This window comes from Castor canadensis, chromosome 1 (genome assembly GCF_047511655.1).
Source record: "Castor canadensis chromosome 1, mCasCan1.hap1v2, whole genome shotgun sequence".
Classification (NCBI taxonomy): Eukaryota; Metazoa; Chordata; class Mammalia; order Rodentia; family Castoridae; genus Castor; species Castor canadensis.
Window position 1 is genome coordinate 63,856,422 of NC_133386.1, and position 21,925 is coordinate 63,878,346.

Below are 21,925 nucleotides of genomic sequence, written 5' to 3' on the forward strand. Positions count from 1 at the left end.
CCTATTACTTCTAGAGTATTCCCTGCTCTTTCCTGTGCTAACTTCAGAGTTTCAGGTCTGATATTAAGGTCCTTGATCCATTTTGAGCTGATACTAGTACAGGGTGCTGGTGGGAATGCAAGCTCGTGCAACCACTCTGGAAGAAAAATATGGAGGCGTCTTAAAAATCTAAACATAGTCTGCCACATGATCCAGCAATCCCACCTCTGGGTATATTCAAAGGAATGTGACACAGGTTACTCCAGAGGCACCTGCACACCCATGTTTATTGCAGCGCTATTCACAATAGCCAAGTTATGGAAACAGCCAAGATGCCCAACTACTGACGAATGGATCAAGAAAATATGGTGTCTATACACAGAAGAATTTTACTCAGCTATGAAGAAGAATAAAATCTTATCATTCACAAATAAATGGATGGAACTGGAGAACATCATTCCGAGTGAGGTTAGCCAGGCTCAGAAGACCAAAAATCATATGTTCTCTCTCATATGTGGACTTTAGATCTAAGGCAAATGCAACAATGTTGTAGGACTTGGGTCACATGCTAAGGGGAGAGCACATACAGGAGGTATGGGGATAGGTAGGAAACCCAAAACATGAAAGTGTTCCTGCAGAGGAACTAACACAGAATCCTTAAAGCGATAGAGGTCAATATGGGAAGGTGACCAGGAAGTAGTAAAGAAGTCTGGTGGAGATGAATCAATACACTTGTGCATGACAACAATGCTAGGACTCTCTCTGTATAGCTATCCTTATCTCAACTAGCAAAAATGCTTTGTCTTTCTTATTATGCTTATGTCTTCTCTTCAACAAAATTAGAGATAAGGGCAGAACAGTTTCTGCCTGGAAGCGAGAGGGTTGGGGGGGGGAAGAGGAAAGGAACCAAACAAAGTATGCACATGTGAATAAATGAATAAAAAAATTAAAAAAAAGAAATGGAAGATACAGAAATAAGCAACAGGCAATGCGTGATTTATGGTTTAAGGGAGGCACAAGGGGAACAGGTGTTCTATGGCAGGTTCTATGTATACTTGTAATAATAATGCATTTGATCAATAGGCCCTGGACATAATCTTGGGATGGCAGAAAAGATGCTATCATTATTAGAGTATAGGAAAGACAATTTCTGCTGGGAGAAGTAGGAGGTTTGGGGGAGGAGGTGATGTGTGAGCTTGAGGAAGGTGTTGATATTTCTAGAGTTAGACATGGTAGAGTAAGTTTTTCCAGCCTGAGAGGAGCCCCTCAAACCAAGACTGGGAGGCAAAGACATTTTTAGATATCGCCATGGAAGGGCATAAATCCTAATGTTAGACTAACAGGCATGAAGAAGATGGGTTGTCTGGGAAGCAAAGTTGGGACAGACCCTGCCAGAGTTTGAGCATAGTTGTAAGGTGAAAGAAATGAAGGTTTCCAGACAGGGGAACTACTTTAGTGGAGCTGAATTTTGTAAATGTTAAAGAGTCACAGTCAAAAAAGAATTTTCATTATGACAACCTCGCCAAAAAATCTTAGCTAAAATAGATTTTAGCCACATAAATGAAAAATACTCTCACTGATATAAATTATAGCATTGAAGGAATTAACATTTCAATATAATTATTTATTTCAGGCAAACATAACCTAAATATGACATATTAACGTATTTAACATAGATGTTATGTTATTTAACAAAAACAAAAATTGCAGATTGTACAAAATGTTTCTCTACAAAAAATAGTAGCTACCTTACAATAATGTTGTGAGATATAAATAATAAAGCAATCTCACCAAAGCCCTTAGCGTAGGGTCTGGGTACAACAGTGGGGATAAATGTCAGCTATCACCACTGTAAGTTATAGCAAGGTCTAGCTGAAAGAACAAATTCAGGGAGCTCTCCTCGTCCTGACTCAAATAGTTGATAGTTTTTATTTGTTTGGTGCTTTTGTTTGTTTGTTTGTTTTCAGAGATTATATTATGTGACTGAAGTTAAAATTGTTTTTCAAAGGAGTTTGAGATAATATTAATATTAGAGAATCCTTTGGATTTGTCTAAAAGTTCATGGGACAGGATTATATAACAAGGCAGTGAAATATCACAATTCCTTTGTGTTTACTTTAAGCATTCCCATTTTATTCTGCTGAATGTATCTGGATATTGACAGAAGCCTTCACTCTCCAATGGCATTATCTATAAGATTGCTGGTGCCTAAATTCTTGCATGCAGTCCTAAGTATGTAACACATATGCATATGTTTCTGTATTTCTCCAAAGGACAATTTAAAAACATTGAATACTTAAATATAAACACTGACAAAGACAGTTTGACTGATTTTGTATTTCCATACTGATAATTAAATCTGCTTTATTTTTGGCAGGAAACAAAAAGAGACATATAAATCCTTTTTAAAGTACAAAGAAATAGGAACTAAAGGACTTATCCTTTACAAATAAAAAACTCACAAGGAGAAGGAAATACTTGTTTCTAGTAGATATTCAACCTGTACAACATACATTTAAATAGTCACTCTCCTTGGTATCCAGTCCTTGAAATATCCATTTAAATAGCTTTTGGCTGAGACTACTTGATTTTTAAAATGGTTCTGTTTTCAGTGTCAAATATTTGGTGTCCATTTGCTACACTTAAAAAAAAAGGTTGGGCACTGTTGTGTCTTTTGAAATATAGTAACATGACAGAAAGTGACAAATGGTGAAATGTGTCACAATGAAGCATGATGTATTATAGCAGGGTGATATGCTGATACTCAAAGAATCCATAATATGCATCTTTCTTTTTATTTGCTGCTACAGCAAAGGAGATTATTCTTATAGATTAAGGGACTACTGTCACATCTTAGGTAACAAAGTAAATATATTTCACTGCATTAATATTTCTGTATAAAACTGTCATCTGTTTTTTTCTCTACTTCCCTTCTAATAATTTCAGATTAGCAGTAGATGCATTTATAAATAGAATTCTGTTCCTATGTCCTATTTATCAGGTAGTAACACAATATTTTGAGTTTGAATTTCAAGTCACTAATAAGGGAAAAAATTTATGCTTACAATGGACACATGTATGACTGAATAAGAATTCTAGATTTAAATACAACAGTATTTTGATGACCTCAATAGGACATTTTATGGGAAAATATAATAATACATAAAATTCCTAATTTAAAACTGAAAACTATACAGATTATTAAAATACATTTCAAGAAAATATATTGTCTTTTACATAGCCATTGTAGTTTAAAGTATCACATATGTTGTCATTCATTAAATATTAGTAACCAGTAATATGTCAAATACCCAGTAAATGTGGCTTACTGTCAGCTTTTTCATTTACAGCTAAGATTCCCTTGGCTTTTTTGTTTCCCAGAGAGGTGTACATATTGCCCTGTTTCTCAGAAAATTGCTGAAGTGTATTTTGAAGCTAGAGCAAACTGCAGTTTGTGTTATCAGGCATTAGTGATCCTAATGTACTAATGCCAAAATAATATGCATGGTGAATACAAATGCAACATTAATGTAAGTTGAGAAAAGGAAGCAATTTTATACTAAAAGTAAAGTTCTATTGAGATGCTTTTATTTTGTTCCATCATAATCTTGATATCTCTTCTTTGTTTCCTCCATTTTTCTTCTTATTTCTCATCAGAAAGTGATATTCTTTGACCAATTTGCAAAGTACCACCTCACAATTACCATTATGTGGTTTAAACTCAAAATTTTGCTTTATATCTGAAAAGATGTTATAAGCAAATTTATAAATTATCCTGCAGGAATTTACTACTAAATATTATTGTATACTACTTTGCCAAAACATGGTAAGTCATGTACCATAAAGCCAACTCTTCTGTCCTTACTGATTTATATTTATCCCTGTATATTCAAGGACTGTTCATAAAAATAAAATAACATATGACTTTGTTTTCATAAGCCAAAACATACAAATAATTCATCATGAAGCAATCCTATGTTATTCTATTATTTCTTGTAGGGACTGGCATGTAAGCCAGTGGTACAGAACTTGATGGTATGTACAAGGCCCTGGGTTTGATCCTCAGCACAAAATAAATAATAGATAAATAAATAAACTAATAAAAATCAGTACTTTTTTGTAGAAACAGGTTGCATGGACTCATAATTAAAAATTTATAGCACTTTTTTTTGCAGCATACAACCATCAGTTTAAAATACTTTAGTATTATGAGCATCAATTTAGGTGTAAAATTCAGGATTTTGTATATAGTAGATTTCAAAACATTTCAAACTGAAGGGTCACTAAATGTTCACATTCAGTAAGTATATATATATATTTTTTTTTTCCAGTTCTGAGGATCATACCCCTAGCAATCACTCTATCACTGAGCTATACCATCAGTCTTAGGAAATATATTTTGAGTCAAAAATGTCATTCTGCTCAGGTAGAAGACTATGAAGACACTGAATATACAAAGTGTTATTTTGGCAAGGAGAAAAGTCACTTGATATTATAGATGCTCTCACAGATGATATTTTTTCCAGCAGAGGTTTACTAAACAGGCTTCTTCTTACACATAAAAGTAGGACTACTTCAGAATTTTTAAAAACTTGGGGATAGATAGAGTTTACAACTCACAACTCCTAGTACCAAATTATAAAATCAAAGGATCAAAATATTCTAAGATAATAATTACCTTTTGGGATACTATTCTTATCTAAATTCTTAGAGAATGTTAACATTAGCAGTATCTATAAACAGGTAAAAGTGAGTAGCTTTTAATTTGTAACTATATATGTATATAATTGGTAACTGTATATGTACATTTGTATGTGTACATGTACATTTAGTTTAAATTAAAACTGCAGCATCTTAATACATTAAATAGTATCATTAAGAAATTTAAGGACATTGTTAATGAACTGGAGAATACTTTTATTTTCAAAATCATAATAAGCCTTTCAAAATTTCATATTTGTGATCTTGCTTTTATCTGAGATTTCTATATTGCTGAGTATACACATAAAAAGCACATAAAACCAAATTCTGCTGCTTTTGGAGAAAAGGATTACCATCACCATAAACAGATATTGGATAGGTTTATAGAACATCCAGAATATCCACAGACTAATATTAATATAAATTCAAATAATTCAAAATTATAACAATTTAATAGCCATTTAAATGTTTGGAAGAACTTAAAAAATTACATGGAATTTTGTTTCTCTTACTTCCAGCCTCACTTCAGGTAAACTGCAATAACTGATAAAAATGTTTTGCAGTTCAAATCTATAAAAGTATATACGTATGTGTTCACACGCATACATACACACACACTATTTTCTCAACTTTCAGAGGCTACCATGGCAGCACAGACTTCTTTCTTTTATTGGTTATAATCCTGCCTTCCTGCACAGTTGGTTGCTTAACCATAGGATTTATAGTCATTTCTATGCCACTAATTGTTTAATAATTAGCTCTTCAGAGGGATAAAAAGAAGCCTTACTCACAGTGTTGGCTGTTTTTTGTAATGACAGAAGGTCTACCATGACCTTTATCTGGCTACCAATGAAGTTCCATTGAATGAGGAGTTTGGAAGAGATTCATAGTACCACACCATAGTACTTCTACCACACCAATACTACAGTTGTAAATAACTTCAAGAGCATGGTAAATTGTAGTGAAATAACTTAGAAGTAATAAGTTGCACATTGATTGATTGATTGATTTTGTTTTGCAGTGCTAGGGATTGAACCCAGGACCTTACACGTTAGGAAAGTGCTCTACCACTGAGCTATACTCCCTGGTCTTGGTTGAATTTATTACATTTAATCTTAACACAGTTTCCTAACTATAATTCTATGTAATTTGATTTTTAAATAATGGTTATTTTAAATAACCAAAATTCCTGAGAACATAATAATTGACAATCATGAATTGGTATGAGCTCAAAACACCACTGAGTTATACTCAATAAAATCTTTCATAAGTGGTAATTTTGAAAAATGATATAATTTTAAATGTCTACTGCTTGATCTACAAATTTTTGAATGAGTAAAGATCAGCAGTCATATACTATGGCAATCCGATTGGTTTGGATTCTCAAATTTCAAGTAGCAGTCTTTCTGTTTCTTACATCTAAAAAGAGAAATTGAAATATGGTTTTATCATTGTGAAGCTGATAAAATTATATCTTTAGGTCTGATCCTTTGGTCATGCCATCATCCTTAGCTATGCTTATTATCTTTGCCAAATGATTTGCAACCTTGAGGAAATTCTGTGCAACACTTGTACTTCATTGGCTCACTTTTTGAGAAAAAGGGTTTGATGGACAGACAATGGGTACAGCCCTCTTTGACAGTTTCATGCTGATACCTCAAAGGTAGTCCTGTTGGTAAGAGAAAGGCCTATAATCAGTCTGGAAAGAATGTTTTGAATGAGATGTTAATGTGTAAATCAACCTTTATTTTTCTGAGTTACTTCAACTGCTTTATGTGAAAAAATAAGACAGTGGATTCAGAGCATGTGTCTTCACCTTTCTAATTTACAAACTACCATGTGGCATATGACTATATTTCTCCCTCACTTGTTATCTAAACTGGCCCTGAAGCATCAGGCAGGGAGAAAACAAGTTAGCTCAATGAAACATGAGATAAACGTACTATGGCATTAGAATCAGTAGTTTCCTAGAAAAGGACAATCACAGTCTACCAGATACTATACTTTGGGCCCCACATAGACTAGGAGCTGGCACTATCCATGGTTCAGTGAATTACCTGCTAATCTCCTAAATATCAAATTTTAGAGAGAGAAAAAAAAAGAGAATGACTCCCTTTCATGGGAGGCAGGAATGAATTAAGATTTGAGGCGTTCACTTTTTATCACTACTAAGTTTTGCTATAATTCTAGTCATATCTGATACAAAAATTTGAGGTTTTTTGAAAAAAAAATTACTGCTTGCATCAATTCATATACTGAAAGTTATTTGAAATTTAACATGGTAAGATTCATTATTGACATCATATCCACACATACAGGAACCTACTGTTAGGATGTTAGGATAGGAATCATGATGATTACTAAAAAATATTTTTAGACAGGATCTCATTATGTAATCCAGGTTGGCCCTGGACTCACAGTCCTCTACCTTCCAAGTGCTGGAATTACAAGTGTGCACCAGTATGACAATATTTTAATTTTAATAGTTTATCAGTAATTTTTATTATGCTCACATCTGTTTTTCACTATAGGAATCTATTTTAGCTGGAATACAAGAGGTTGACCCTCTTCTGTGTTTACCATCAGTGCAATTGGAACAAGTAATTTTTCTTCCACCCATCAACCCCCAAGAGAATGTGAAGTTTTCTCATATCATCTGGATCTAAGATGAATGAAACTTGACACATTTATTTAAAGGAACTGTTTAACTATATCATTACTGCATGAAACAGTCTGAAGTTGCTTCTGACATTTCACAGTATGTGATATTCACTGTGAATTAAAGTAAAATGAGTAACTAATAAAGGAAAACAGTTACTTGACCTGTTTTTCCTCCTTAAATTTGCAGTACAGCAGAAATAAGAATCATGAAACTAGAATTCACCAATGTTTCATTGTTAACCCTTTAATAAGAATACCTGTCTTACTGATGCTAATGTAATTGGTTATGCATATTAAGTAGAAGAGCAATAGAGTATTTCTTAATTTGTACTTTTTATTTAAATAATTTATTTGAATAGAAGATACTACCTTGAAATAATGAGATATGTCATTTCTCATAGAATGAATTCAGTCTATTTTTTTAAAAACTGCCTAAACAGAAAAAGCAAAATAAGTAAAAACAAAACAAAACAAAACCTATTTTTGAACATTTTTCTCCTAAAAAAATACATTTCCATTGGTAAAGACTTAACTTGACAGTAAATTTTAGGCTGTTTTTTATGATTATGAGTCTTTGACCAACCTCTCCAGACTTTGTACTTCAGAATAAAATTGTATTTTTTAAAACCACCAAGAACAGCAAGACAATGGGTTTATAAACCCACAACTTACTTACTTTATTTTTAATATGCATTTAAGAACTGAGTTTTCAATAAATTTAGCACATTGACATTTCAACTTTAAACACAAATTCTTACCTGCTTAATTACAGCATTAATCTTAGGTAAATAGTGTGACTTCTTTTGTTGTAATTATCAAAGATGGAATGCTATTGCCAATGTTATTTCAGAAATTTTGCAATAAAGAAGTTCATCTCATAGAATTCGAGAACAGTATTTATCAGAGGCCAGGGAGGGTAGGGAAAAAAGTGTGTGGGGGGGCAGATTTTAATGCTTCAGGGATTACAATTAAATATGAGGAACAAGCTCTGGTGTGCTGTTGCATGCAGTTGATAATAATGTATTGTATATTTCAAAATAGCTATATAAAATGTTTAATTCAGGTGGTGGACATGTCAGTTACCTTAATTTAACCATTATTCAATGTTTATGTGCATCAAAACATTAAATTTTACTCCATATATATGTACAATTATTAGTTATGAAACAAATAATATTTTAAGTACAGATTCAAATAACCTTAAAAAAGGTAAATGCCACAGACGTTTGCTGCAGAGACTCAGTTTGTGTACATTTTACTTAATCCCAAATAGAATGACATATTCAATCTTTGATCAGTTTGGAAGGCCAATGCTGACTACATAAAATACTATAAAAGTATTTTGCTTGCTTTGCTGATTTTAAAGTCAATGATAAAATACTGTAGATTTATGGTACAGGATATTGATGAAAAGCACATTATATCTACCGTGCTCAATGAGTAACCTATTTAAGGTTTGAAAACTAATAAGTTATCAACTCATATATAACTCCCATTATGTATTAAATAATCAAAAGCTTCTGAAAGATCAAATAAAGAACATTAATTTTACCTTTTCACCAGAATTTTGGCTCCTGAATCTTCTGATCTGCCTATGGATCAATGGAATAATTCTTTTAGTTTGAGTAGGGTTCTGTCCCTTAATATAACATATTAAGGTATCAAAATTTAATGTTGCTGAAAAATTTCCACTGATTTCTACTTCAAGATTTTAAGTGTAATGTGAATGTGTGTGTTCCAGGAGAGTGACCAGAAAATGCTGTTACTGGAAAAATAAAGGTGTTCAAGTACTAAACTCTTGAAAATACACTACAAAACATGCTGTTAAGTAAATTTAAGATATCAAAAAATAACATAGTGATACACTGATGAATACCAAATTATGAACACTTTAGTGTTTTTAAAACCTCTGTTTTTCGAGCTTGGTGGTCATGGTTTTATTTGTATGTTCTAGAAGTCAGGCTAGATATGACAACATGTTAGAATCTGACTCTGGACTTGGGCATAGATTGTTTTCATTAATTATACAGAAATCAAGGCGAATTAGTGTAGTGAGAGAAAGCTATTTATCTTCTGGAGGTGACTTAGAACTTTGCGTGCCTTGTTATGAGTCAAGGAAGTGGTTAGCTTATTCCTTCAGGGTTATCATCGAGCTGCCATCAAGATAAATCTTTCTGGAAGTTCTGAAGAAGGAAACTAGGAATATGGAGAAAGAACAGTCTTTGGAATCAAAAAGCATTAAAGCCTTCCCCACAAAACTGTAGATTTTTAATTTTCTAAAACCCTAAGTGAATCATTTTTAATTTAGCATTTCTTTTTTTGCCTTCGGTGAACCTTCATGAGTTTTTGAATAGCATTTATACTGCTCTTCTTGGAGCATGGGGCTTCTGAGGTGGGCCTTACGTCCTGGCTCTATTTTGTCTTTCTTTCTGTCTTTTATGCGTATTAAAATTAAGATGTGTGCGTAGGCACTGTTCTCTGACCTTTTGTGCTTTGTGCAACACCACCTGAAATAAATTATCATTTTAAACTTCCCCTCGGATTTTCCCCATCTTACCTGGAATTTCTTACCTCGTATAATTCATTCCTCAAGATTCAGTTCAAAACACTCTTCCCCATTTGTCTTCCCCACTTCTCCTCCAGTTCTTCATTCCCCAGCAGAGTGAGGCATTCCTCCAAGGTGGCCTTACAGCTCTCTGTTCACATTTCTCTTAAGGCATTGTAATGACATCCTTCCATAGCTATTTGTTTTTATACAACAAAAAATATACTTCCCAGGCCACAATTTTGAACACCAAATTTCTAATTCTTAGGTCAGTTCAGTTTCTCATCCAAATAAGCACTGGGAATGTTTGTTGAATAATGCTTACACTGTCTTGAAAGTAAAATGTGCAACTAGGACCTATTGGCAAATTGCCACTTCAGAAAGACTTAGAAGGCTATCAAAAGCAACAGGATTTGTCTTTGAAAGTAGGTTCAGTAGCAGATTTATGACCTTTGAAAAACCATACTCCCCATCCCACAGTAATGCTGTGCACGTGGCTTTAGAATGATTGTACCTGTTCCTCTCTAGAGTTGTATCTGTTCCCAATCCCAGCCACCCAAATGCATGTGTCTCAGAGCTCTTAAATTAATTTCTCTGAGATTTTACGTAAGCTACCAAGAAAGATGATATAGTGTTTTCTTTTAGACTGACAAACTCTTTTACAATGTATTTTAAGTTGTAAAAAAAAGCATACAACATAAAACTTACTATTTTAACTGTTTTAAGTGTACAGTTCTATAGCATTAAATATGCTTACATATTTAATCTCCAGAACACTTTGTCTAGAAAACTGAAAGTCCATAACCTTTAAATAGTAACTCTTCTTTTCTCTCTCTCCTTCTACTTTCCATTTCTATGAATTTGCTTCTTTAGATAATTCATGTGAGTAGAATCATATGGCATTAGTGCCTTTGTGATTAATATATTTCAATTAGCATAAAGTCCTCGTGATTCATCCATGTTATAGCATGTGTCAAATTTTCCTTTTGTTTTAAGGCTAATATTCCATTGTGTATATGCCATATTTTGCTTATTCATTTATCCACCAATTTGGATTTTATCTACTTCTCATCTATCATATGGTTGTGCAAATATCTCTTAAACTCCCTGCTTTCAATTCTTTTGGCTATATCTAAGAAGAAAGATTGATGAATCATATGGTAGCTGCAATTTCAATTTTTTGAGGAATTATCACACTGTTTTCCATAATTTTTGTACCTTTCTACATTCCCCCCAACAGTGTGCAAGGTCCAATTGATCCATATCCCCCCAACACTTGCTATTTTCTGGGTTTTGTTTCTTTAGTTTTATAATAGACGTTTATTTTTATATTAGCCATCTTAATGGGTGTCAGAAGATACCTCATTATAGTTTTGGGCAGGAAAAGGGATTTTTTTTGTTTTTTGATTGTTTTGTTTTTTGAAACAGGATCTCATTATGTAGCCTAAGCTGGCATCTCACCTCACTCAGCCTCCTGAGTGCTGGGATTATAGGCTTACACATCTCTACCATGCCTGATAATGATTTTAATTTGCACGGCAATAGGCTCTAAATTATGTTATCGAGCTAGTAGATACAGGAAGGGTTGCATGAACTGATAAATTTTTATAATTTCCTTTGGCTAGTTTGAGTTGTAAACAAAAGAATGTTGAGATTCTTTTCTTGACAATGTTGAGATTGTCGCTAAACTGACCTGACAGAGATCTTGCTGAAGACAAGCCAAGGGCATAGATAGCAAAAGCTAGGGATGAAGAATTTGACCAGACATCAAGGGTGGGAGAGTTCTGTAAATGGACTAAGCAGGACTTTTGCTAAAGATTGGGCTGGCCAGACTAAAGAATCCAGGGAGGGAAAGACTAGTGACAGACAGTCCACGTCTCATGAGGAAGGAGGCTCAGAGGATCCTGACTAAAAGGTGGTCAAGGAGAGTATCTTTGTTAGTAAACAATCCTTGACACTACCCTTCCAACTGTTTTTCTATAGCATATTGTTATTATTCATTGGGGAGCATTCAAAATTTTTTATGCCTACTATTTTGGGGGGGTGGGACTGATGTTTGAACTCAGGGCTTTGTGCTTGCAAAACAGATGTTCTACCGTTTAAGCCATACCACCAGTCCATTTTGCTCTGTTTTTTAATATACAAATTTTTATCAGGATAAAAACTAAAAGGGGGATTCATAGTGACAATTCTGATTAGACTTATATTGTACAGTAGTTATATTGCCCTCATCGTCTCTCCCCCTCAACCCCCTCTCCACCCCACTTAAAGCAATTGCAAGAAGTTCCTTAGTTCTGTTTCATAGAGGTGTATGAAGTCCATCTACCATATAGGTCACTTTTATCTCCTTCATTCATCCTCCCCCTCCCAGTAGTACTCCCACCACACTGTACCTGTTTTGCAGTCTTGTTTTTCGTTATTTGCTCTGGTTATTTTGAAGATAGGGTCTTGCAAAGAATTTGTCCAGACTGGCTTGGAACCACAATCTTCCTGATCTCAACCTCCCAAGTAGTTAGGATTACAGGTATGAGCCATTGGCAACTCACTACATTATATGTTTTAAATGGGGTTTATTGTAGATATTTAACTGTGTTCATCATGGTGGTCACTGTCTCACCGTACCTGTTTTTATTCATTGCAATAACTATCTCTACAAGTTTAAATTGACTATTTCTTATGCTTCTTTACCTTCAGCAATAAGACTGGAAGTTAATTTAGGGTTGTTTTGTGCAAATCAAAGCAAAGTTAGATAGAATTTTTAAAATAAAATTTGACTTAAAAGTTGCGCATTAAGAATTTTCATTTTACTGCAAAATTGGTATGGCTTTCATGATGTCAATAAGCTCATTATATTGAAAAGGATGCTAGGCTGAATTGGTCCTAACATTTTCATGGTATGAATGGTGCTCACAGGAAAATATATTTTAAAGTACTCTGAGCACAGAATAGCAGTACACTATAAATAATGATGATTTTTAATTTTCCATTAAGACTTTTGCTTGTCAAGCATTGGGCAATTTTTACAACTCCTTTCTAATTTTTCATGTATTTTCTTTTATGTTACAAAACATCTACCAAAACATCTCTACTTTTCTTCCACCTCTGTGTTACAGTTTTACACATTGCTAAATCTCAGACAGATCAACAGATTCAAATAAAATTTGGTGATAAAAGAAAACAGCACGCACTGTATGTGGAGAATTTCGATGGCAACTTTCAGCCGAATGTGAATTAAAATGGCTAGGTTATAAATCCCCTGAAAATAAGGTTTATAATGGAAATGCTGACAGGCATTTAACGATAGCAGCAGTAGCTGGCACCACTGTAATAAAAGGACTTAAATGAAAAAAAAAATGTGTGCCTCACAAAGACATGCAGATTTCAGGGTAAAGCTATACGCAGACTCAATGTAAGGATGGATGACAATATGCCTGAGCAATTGTGATACATGGGTGTTAGTAACAAAGAATCTTGAAATTCAGTTTCCAATCAAATTGTGAAAGAGTTTATGGAGAAACCTGAATGCAGCATTCTTCTATCACCCTGGCACCACCATCTTACAAATGTATTTTACTCTGCTTTAGTAGAAGGACGAAGAAGGGCTTAGTCAGAAACTGACCCCTGGAAACTAGATAGGTTTCAATAGTCAATCCTTTGGATCCCTCATATGAATGAAAGATTAGAGTGTTGGTTAGGAACCAGGTAAAAGAAGACCAGGTATATTCTTTCAAGGACACCACTGACTTTCTGTAGTCAAATCATTCTTAGTTCTGTTTCTTTCAGGTCCCTTCCCAGAGGGGACACTAGACCTGAGCATCTTCTCTACCCCATCTGCACACAGGAAGTTCACCCTGGGATTACATCCAAACAATAGGTTAGTGACTGTTTTCTTTTTTCCTGAGCAGCGAGGTACATATCAACTCTTTTTTTTTTTTTTGCCTTCTATTTTTGAATTTAAACTCCTTGTGTGCTTCTGAATAAACAGCTGAATGTTAAAAGTGCTGTATTTTCCTGATGATGCCAAAATAAAACAAGAATAAGTTTGCTTAAAAAAATTAAAAAACAGATTTTAAATAAATAAATAAATCTCTTCAGGAGTGAGTATAGAACCAATCAGATGACTAAGTAGTTCCTGTTTCCAGATACCTGTGCCCCAGGTTACTCCCAAAGAGCTCCACTCTGTAATTTTTCTGACAAATAACAAGCTCTTTGGTTATTTTGGGAATGCTTCTTCCCCAGGAACAGGACGGAGGTACGCCGGTGTGAGTGTCTGTGCAGCCTTTCTTCATGCTTATAAAACCCACCCAAACTGTCAAAGTTGACAATCCAAAACGATAATCAAAACCACTTTTTACATTCCTTCTTGTAACTGCCGCAGGCAAGTTTAAAAAGATATGCTAACAAATCCCAAAGAATGGCTGGTGTTAAATATTTGATATAAGCTGAAATGAATACTGTGGGTATAATGTGAAGTCATATAGTTCTTTAATTTCTAATCCATAGGTAACTCTAGTTGTGTGTTTACATATGTGTATATATGATTTAATTTTAAATTATTTAATAGAATTACAGTTTCACTAATTTAAAGATAACATATGCATATATATTATGTTTAATTCACAGAGGATTGAGAAAAAACAAAAGAACCCAAAAGTTTACTGTTTGATAAGATAGTTTATTTTAGTACTGTAATACCAAAAACTATATATAAAAAAATCACCAGCATGATCACTTGTAATGTTTCTTTTTTCTTCTTTTTTTCCGTATTGGCATTTAAACTCAGGGCCTTGTGTTTGCTAGCAAGTGTTCTACTACTTGATCCACACTCCCAACACTTTTTTGCTTTTAGTTATTTTTCAGATAGGGTCTCAATTTTTGCCTGGGACCAGTTTCAGACCATAATCCTCCTACTTACTTTTTCTGTGTAGCTGTGATTATAGATGTATACACCATGCCTGGCTTGTTTTGTTGGATGGAGGTTTTGCTAACTTTTTGCTTGGGCTGACTTCAAACCAGGATCCTCTTGATCTCCTGAGTAGCTGGGATTACATGTGTTCACCACCACACCCAGCTGTTTATAATAATTAAAAATGTTATTTATTGCTATAAATATTAATGTACATTTACTGCTTTGTATAATCCCCCCCTTATTTTTGTTACATCAAGCATAGGAAAAGTAAACAATAATACATGCACAGTAAATTTTCACAAAGTGAATACATCAGTTTAATAATGCTCAGATTAAGACATTAGTCAACATTAGCAGCACCTCCAAAATCATGCCTCTTTTTCATCCAGCTTCTCACCAACTATAGAAGTGACCACTTTGTTTGGATCTCTCAAGAAATGGCTGTCAGATGAAGACATGGGTGCTCATGGCTTATTAAAGAGGAGATTTCTGGGTTCACAAAGTAGAAGAAGAGAGACAAGAAAGAGCAAGGCCCATAAAATTGGTGCTAAAGAGTGGGTTAGTGCTGTGAACAACTGAGTCTCGACTCTGCTGCAGACACTGCGTAACCACATGCAATAGCCACACACTGCCCACTGGAGAAAAAGGAACATTTGCACACTGACTCCTACCTCAGGAATTTACTTATTTGCTCTTCTGGCTTCGGATTAAGCGAGGCTGAATAATTACATGGAGTAGTCTTATATTTTGGTAGCCTACTATGCGTGCATTTCCGTTGAGTGCTTACTAGAACTACAATAGCTTCTACACGGGCATGTTATGTTCAGCTTTAAGTGGATGCTGCCAGGTTTTCAAAATTATTATATGATTATTTCAAAATAATTACATAAGCTTATATTCCCACTAGCAGTTTCATGGCCTGAGGAACTCTCTTTACTATTTTCTTTATTTGATGTCTTTGGAGACAGTGTCTTAATTTTTGTTGTCAGGAACCATATTTAAATATAAATGATTGGTTTTGAAATATATCTGTGAAATGTATGTATTTTAAATGTATATATACACACAATAGATACACACTTCACATACATACATATACATGAAATTCTAGGTTGGCCTTTATTTTCTTTCACTTGCTAAACTTGATACTTCAACTTTTTCATCATTGTTCTGGAAAATTGGCTGTCTATCGTACTTTAAAATTAGGGTGCTATGTTATTTTTTACCCTAGCCGTTTTCACCTTGTCATTAGTTTTCAATATTTTGTCAATGATAGGGCTTGTTTAGGCTGCATTCACCTTGCTTAGTTTCTAGGAACATTTTGAATTTGTGATTTGGTGGTTATTGTGAGTTTTGCAAAGTTATTCAATAGGACAGATTCAATGGGGTTTGTCTTAATATATTCCTTTTGAGACTAAATAAGTGTGTTACATCTTTCAACTGTGTGCTTTTTATGCTTGTTATCTGTTATTATTTCTGTATTTATCTTCATTCTTGTTTTCCTTCTGTGCTTTTCCTTATTGTACTGCATGTCTGCTGAGTTGTTAAATTCATTAGTTGATCGATGTAAAAGGCAGGTCAAAAAATTAATTGTCTTTGCCTCATTCTTACTTCACTGCTCTATTTTTAGTATTTATTTTGGAATTTTCTCCAACCAGCCAAGACTTTCTCACTACATTTCTTCTTTCTGTTCCCTTATTAAAAATTACTTATCTTGATTGGCACCAACATGATCATCCCATTCTATACAAGGATGGCATAGCTAGAATCAAGTGAGTCATCTTACCACCTCCAGTATCCTTATTGCTTGAAAGCTGCCTACTATTTCCTCTTTATAACTATTCTGGGTTTATTGCTAAGACTGACAAACAGGTCAGAGCAAAGGAACTAGTCCAGTAGCATGTCTCTACGCCCTTATAGAGACCTGACTTAGGAGTTTTTGTGAAAATAACTATATATCCACTTAATTTTACTACCATCCAGACAACATTTCTCCATTTTGTGTACAAGGATATCATCATAATACTCTTTTTTTTTATGTGACTGGGGTTTGAACTCAGGGCTTTGTTCTTGCAAAGCAGGTGCTCTACCACTTGAGCCATCCCATCAGCCATAAGAATGTCATGATATTGTTTATATTTTTTTTTCTCCATCAAGTGAATGACTCTCTGAAAAGTAAAAATTGCCTAGTCATGACTTATTCTTGATACAACTATGATTGTTCCACTGGTTATTAATTTTTAAGTTGCTAACTAGTCAATGACCAATTATTTTGGTGTGAATCAATTTCAGTTTATTTGCTAATAACAAATTTATATATTGACTTTTTTTTTTTATTTCTCCAACCCAAACTTTTAATTAACTCTGAATTCTCAAAGTGACTTATTTGGTCTGCAGATGAATTCCTTTAAAGTAGGTGGATATCTTTTCATATCTGTGTATTCACCTTCAATTTCAGATTCTAGTTAAGACTTTGCTGGCTTTGAAAACAGACGCCAGTGGCTTGCACATGCTAGATGTTGGAGGCTGGATTGGGAGGATTGTGGTTCAAGGCCAGTCTGGGCAAATTGTTTGCTAGATACCATCTCCAAAATAAACATACCAAAATGGCCTAGAGGTATAGTCCAGGTGGTAGAGCTTGCAAGCATGAAGCAAGCCACGAGTTCAAAACACATTCATGCCCCCTCCCAAGAAAACAAAAGAATTTGCTGGTTTTGCTTTATCAAAGTTGAATATCATTCTTTTTGATGAAATAAGGGGCAATACAAAAATTGAGTATATCTGCTTTCTGTCTGCCAAAATTTATCTACATCACTTCTTTGGGCCATGGCCAAATGTCTTTTGTCGTTGGCTATAACATTTCATTTATCTTCAAAATTTTCTTTCACGATTATAATCTACCATTGATCTCAAAAATCCTGACACTTATGTAAATTCCATGTTTTTCTAATTGAAAAGTATCAGATGACTACTATAGTCAACTCTAGCAGGTAAAGGTCCGGGACGTCATTGTTCTTGTTCTGACAATAAGAAAAAGCTGAACAACCTGAAAATCAATAACTTTCATTAGATTCACTAGTGAAATAATGTTGCAGAGAAAACTGACATCCAAAACCTGGAGGAGTAAAACCAGAATCAGGTGAGATCTGTTTACTTTGGAGCAGCTCCTGAGGCCATAACCTGGTAAGGACATACAAATACTAATTTTCACAAAATGACAGATGCTGAGTAAGAGACTCCCAGTGTCTGTAGTCCCAATGGGCAGCACACATTTCAGTTTCTTATGGTGAAGATCTGACAATTCCCTCATAGACCTGGCAGGGGAAGGGAAAGAGTACTCTCAATTATGATCAGCCTCCATAATAAGGGCCTTCTCTCAAAGGAACAGATGTTAACAGTCTTTTCAAAGCTGATAGAAGGTCATTCTTTACATTCTACTCCCATCCCTGAGCCTCTGATCTCACAAACAGGTGGCTAAACGTTGGATAAACATTTGTAAATGTAACAGACAAAATACCTAGACCTACTAAAAGATGGAGATATAGTGATTAGATTATCCAAATCTTCCTCTCCCCAACAATTTACCACCATACCAATAGAGTTCCAGTACATTAACAGTGTGCATAGCCCAAAGAGCTTCAAGACACAAACTCTCTCTGTTCAGGAGCATTAATGGGAGTACGAAATCAGGACTGAAGTAAATAAGCACACTAAAGGAATTTGAAGACTGTGGTGCCTACATCTAAGGGAAACATTAAAAACAGCTCAAACAAAGCACCTACTGGGAAAATATATTTGCAAATCACATGATAAATAAATAAAGATAATATGGGGCACATACACAATGGAATATCATTCAGCCATGAAGAAGAAGCAAATCGTGTCATTTGTTGGAAAATAGATGAAACTGGAGAGAGTCACGCTAAGTGAAATAGACTCAGAAAGACAAATATCAATTTTTTTTTCTCATATGAAGAATCTAGATTTTTAAAAAGACATAAAAGTAGAAGGAGGACTATTTGGGAAGAGGAAAGGGATCAAGGGAAGAGGAATATGGGCACAAAAGAGAGTAATGGGAGTTGAATATGATCAAAGTGTGTTATTTCCATGTAAGAAAATATCAGAACGACACCCCCAGTTTTTTTATAATTATTAATACATGCTGAGAGAAAGAAAATTCTTAAACATGGGAGAATTCTTATAAACAGTAAAAAAAAAATCAAACAACTTATATTTTAAAAAACAGATACAAGGTTTCACAGAGTTCACTAAAGAAGATATATAGATAATAGATATCCTATGAAAAGGTGCCAAAATATTATTTGTCTCTAGGGGAATACAGATTAAAACATCTATGAAAAATAGCTTAACATACTAATTAAAATGGCTAAAGCATAAGAAAATTAAAAAAAAACTGGCAACACTTGCTACTTTTGAGGGTGTGAAACAAAGTGATTAAGTTCACTTGATATCTTCTTGATAGACTGACCTGGATGTGATGCAATGACAATGCACTTTACCTCTGTACTCTTTTTCCCCAAAACCCATAACACCAGTTTAGTCATGAGGAAAAACCTGTCAAATGCCAGCTAAGAAACTTTCTACAAGATACCTCAAAATCATCTAAGGCATTGAAAACAAGGAAGGTAAAAGGTCAAATGCAAAGAAGCTTAAATAATTATAACAAGTAAATGTGAAGTGGGGTCTGAACTGGGATCCTGGGAGATAAACAAAGGCATTAGGTAAAAACTAATGAATTTTAAGCAAATTGTGTGTCACATTGATTTATTTGTTTTGACACATACACTGTGCTAATGTATAACACTAGGGGATGTAGGGTGTCAGGCTTGTGGACCTCTATACTATCTTCACTTTTTTTCTATAAATCTAAAATTGCTATAAAGGAAAAGCTTGTTTTTACTATGTTTTCCTAATGGAGAAGATTTAGAAAGGGGAAAAGGTCATGCTTTTGACTCTTCATCCTTCTTTATATGCTCCTTCTCTGCCTGATTTGCACATCCTTTTGAAATCTTACCTTCTTAGTTAAGGCCATCCCTGTTTGTTTTGACGATTTCAGAGATTTTCTTCTGAACTGAATCAGTATATAATTCACATATGATTTTAAAATAATTTGTTTCTTTTTCTGATTTTATTTTTTATTGAAAATATGGAATGCTTCCTGAATTTGCAGGTCATCCTTGTGCAGGGGCCATGCTAATCTCTATCATTCCAATTCTAGTATGCATGCTGCCAAAGCGAGCAGAGTGGTTTGCTTTTTTTAAGTCTCTTGTCACTAAACTGGAAGTGGACTTCTCATGTCCGTTTAGTAAACTTTCTCTTTTCTAGTTGTTGTGCAAGTTTTGTGAAGCATACTAAAAAATGACATGCTTCCATGTACTTAAAACTTCCATGTCATACTATGTACATTGTGCACGAGGAGCACTGAAGACAGTAAAAATGTGATATAAAGCAAGGTAAGACAATACAGCTGCTTCTCTCACTTCTATGTTACCATGTGGCTCTTTTGATCAGTTAAATGTTACATGGTTTGTCAGGGGTAAAGTTGAAGGCAATAGCTTCCATCATGCTGTTGTTGTTTAATAGTATTTATGTAATACACCTCAGCAGGTCGGTTACCAAATACTCTACTTTTTACATAGACTTTCATCCTGTATTATGATACGCAGGTCTCCCAGTAATACTCAATTTTATCTGCTTTAATTGTATTATGAAATTTGCCCTACAAAAATCCATCCATGTCTTTCAGTGGGGTAAAGGAGATGGGATTTTTATCACTGCATCATATCTTTGGGATTGCAAAGTCCAAACAATTAAGATTGTACATTTTCCTGACCTGCTACTTAATGTGAGGCAGCATGTTTATATTGAAAATAAGAGGAAAGCAAAAAAAAAATCAGCAAAGTCATTCCATGAAGCTCATACAGTGCAGCAAGATAGATGATGGCAGATGAAACTAAAATGCTAAAGAAATTTGAAGGACTGTGTCAAGATTCAACATCAAAAAGCATGTCAAGTTTATTTGTGATTGAAAATAGTGAGTCCAATGATTTCTGAGAAGAGTTAGCAGGTTCCTTATCAAGTGTCTATGGTGACATGTAATCCAAGTTTGGAGCTATGTATTTGTCTACCAAGACATGTGTTGCAACCCCCCAAATGACAAGGCTACAGTTTAGGGTCACAGCTGCAAGCCCCAAAAGGAGTGACAGTAGCAAAACAACAAAACTTGATCTAAAGGAAACTGTCTTGGAGCCAAGGACTTAGAGAAAGACTGGAATTGGATAAAAAAGTGGTCAGCAACTTAAGTCTGGACAGGGGGTGATTATGCCCAGTTGGAAGAAAACTGGAATAATAACAGCACAAGGGATCATTTGCAGATAGGGTGTAAGTGAACTTCCCTCCCAGCTTCTTTTTCTGAAGCAAATGAGCAGGACATGCAGGTTGAGGTAAATATCTAGTTTCTGGATGGATATGTCCTATGGTCAATGCTTGCGATCTCTGCTGATTGACACATACTTGTCAGCCAGTGCTTTTAAGACAAAATATTATTTCTGACCAAAGTTACCCAATGATAACATGGCTCATTTGTACTAGTTATTTCTGGCTCCTATCTGTTCTTGAGATTCATTTGATAAACACTCATGCTCTCTTATCTAACATCCTATGCTCTGCCCATAAAATATTGTCTCTATCCTCTGAGCATGTTGTAGTTATTGATACTTCTATGACTTTTCATGTGCTTTCTCTGATATCATATTCCCTCATCTAACCATATTTCTTTAAGATTCAGCATCAGTAATATTGCCTTATAATAACTTTTCCTGATAGTTCACATTTCATTTGGTATGCTATAGTACCTATACAACTCTCTTAGTCAGTTTTTCATTTTTGTACCAAATACCTGAGATTATCAACTTAAAGAAAGAAGATTTATTTTGACTCACAGTTTCAGAGGTTTCTGTCCATGATAGGCTAGCTTCACTGCTTTTAGGTCAGTGACAAGGCAGAAGCATCATGGTGGAAAGGATGTGATGGAGTAGACGCTCTCAAATAATGGCAGCCAAGAAGCAGAGAAAGTGAAAAAAAGGGTCCTGAGACGGAATATTCCTTTT

The 21,925-nt window shown here is 34.5% G+C and overlaps 1 long non-coding RNA gene and 1 other non-coding gene across 5 annotated transcripts in view; one reads left to right on the top strand and one right to left on the bottom strand.

The window, feature by feature from the left end:
- Positions 1–21,925, top strand: part of LOC141424480 (uncharacterized) — an 83,153-nt gene that overhangs the window by 16,851 nt on the left and 44,377 nt on the right. Inside the window, exon 2 of one of the 4 annotated variants that reach the window (XR_012449408.1) lies at positions 13,670–13,760. The exons of the other annotated variants lie outside the window; for them this stretch is intronic. This is a non-coding gene — a long non-coding RNA (uncharacterized lncRNA). The remainder of the gene's footprint in view (positions 1–13,669; positions 13,761–21,925) is intronic. 4 annotated transcript variants of the gene reach the window in all.
- Positions 19,957–20,058, bottom strand: LOC141416279 (U6 spliceosomal RNA). The gene has a single exon (XR_012441042.1). It is a non-coding gene; the product is annotated as a U6 spliceosomal RNA (small nuclear RNA).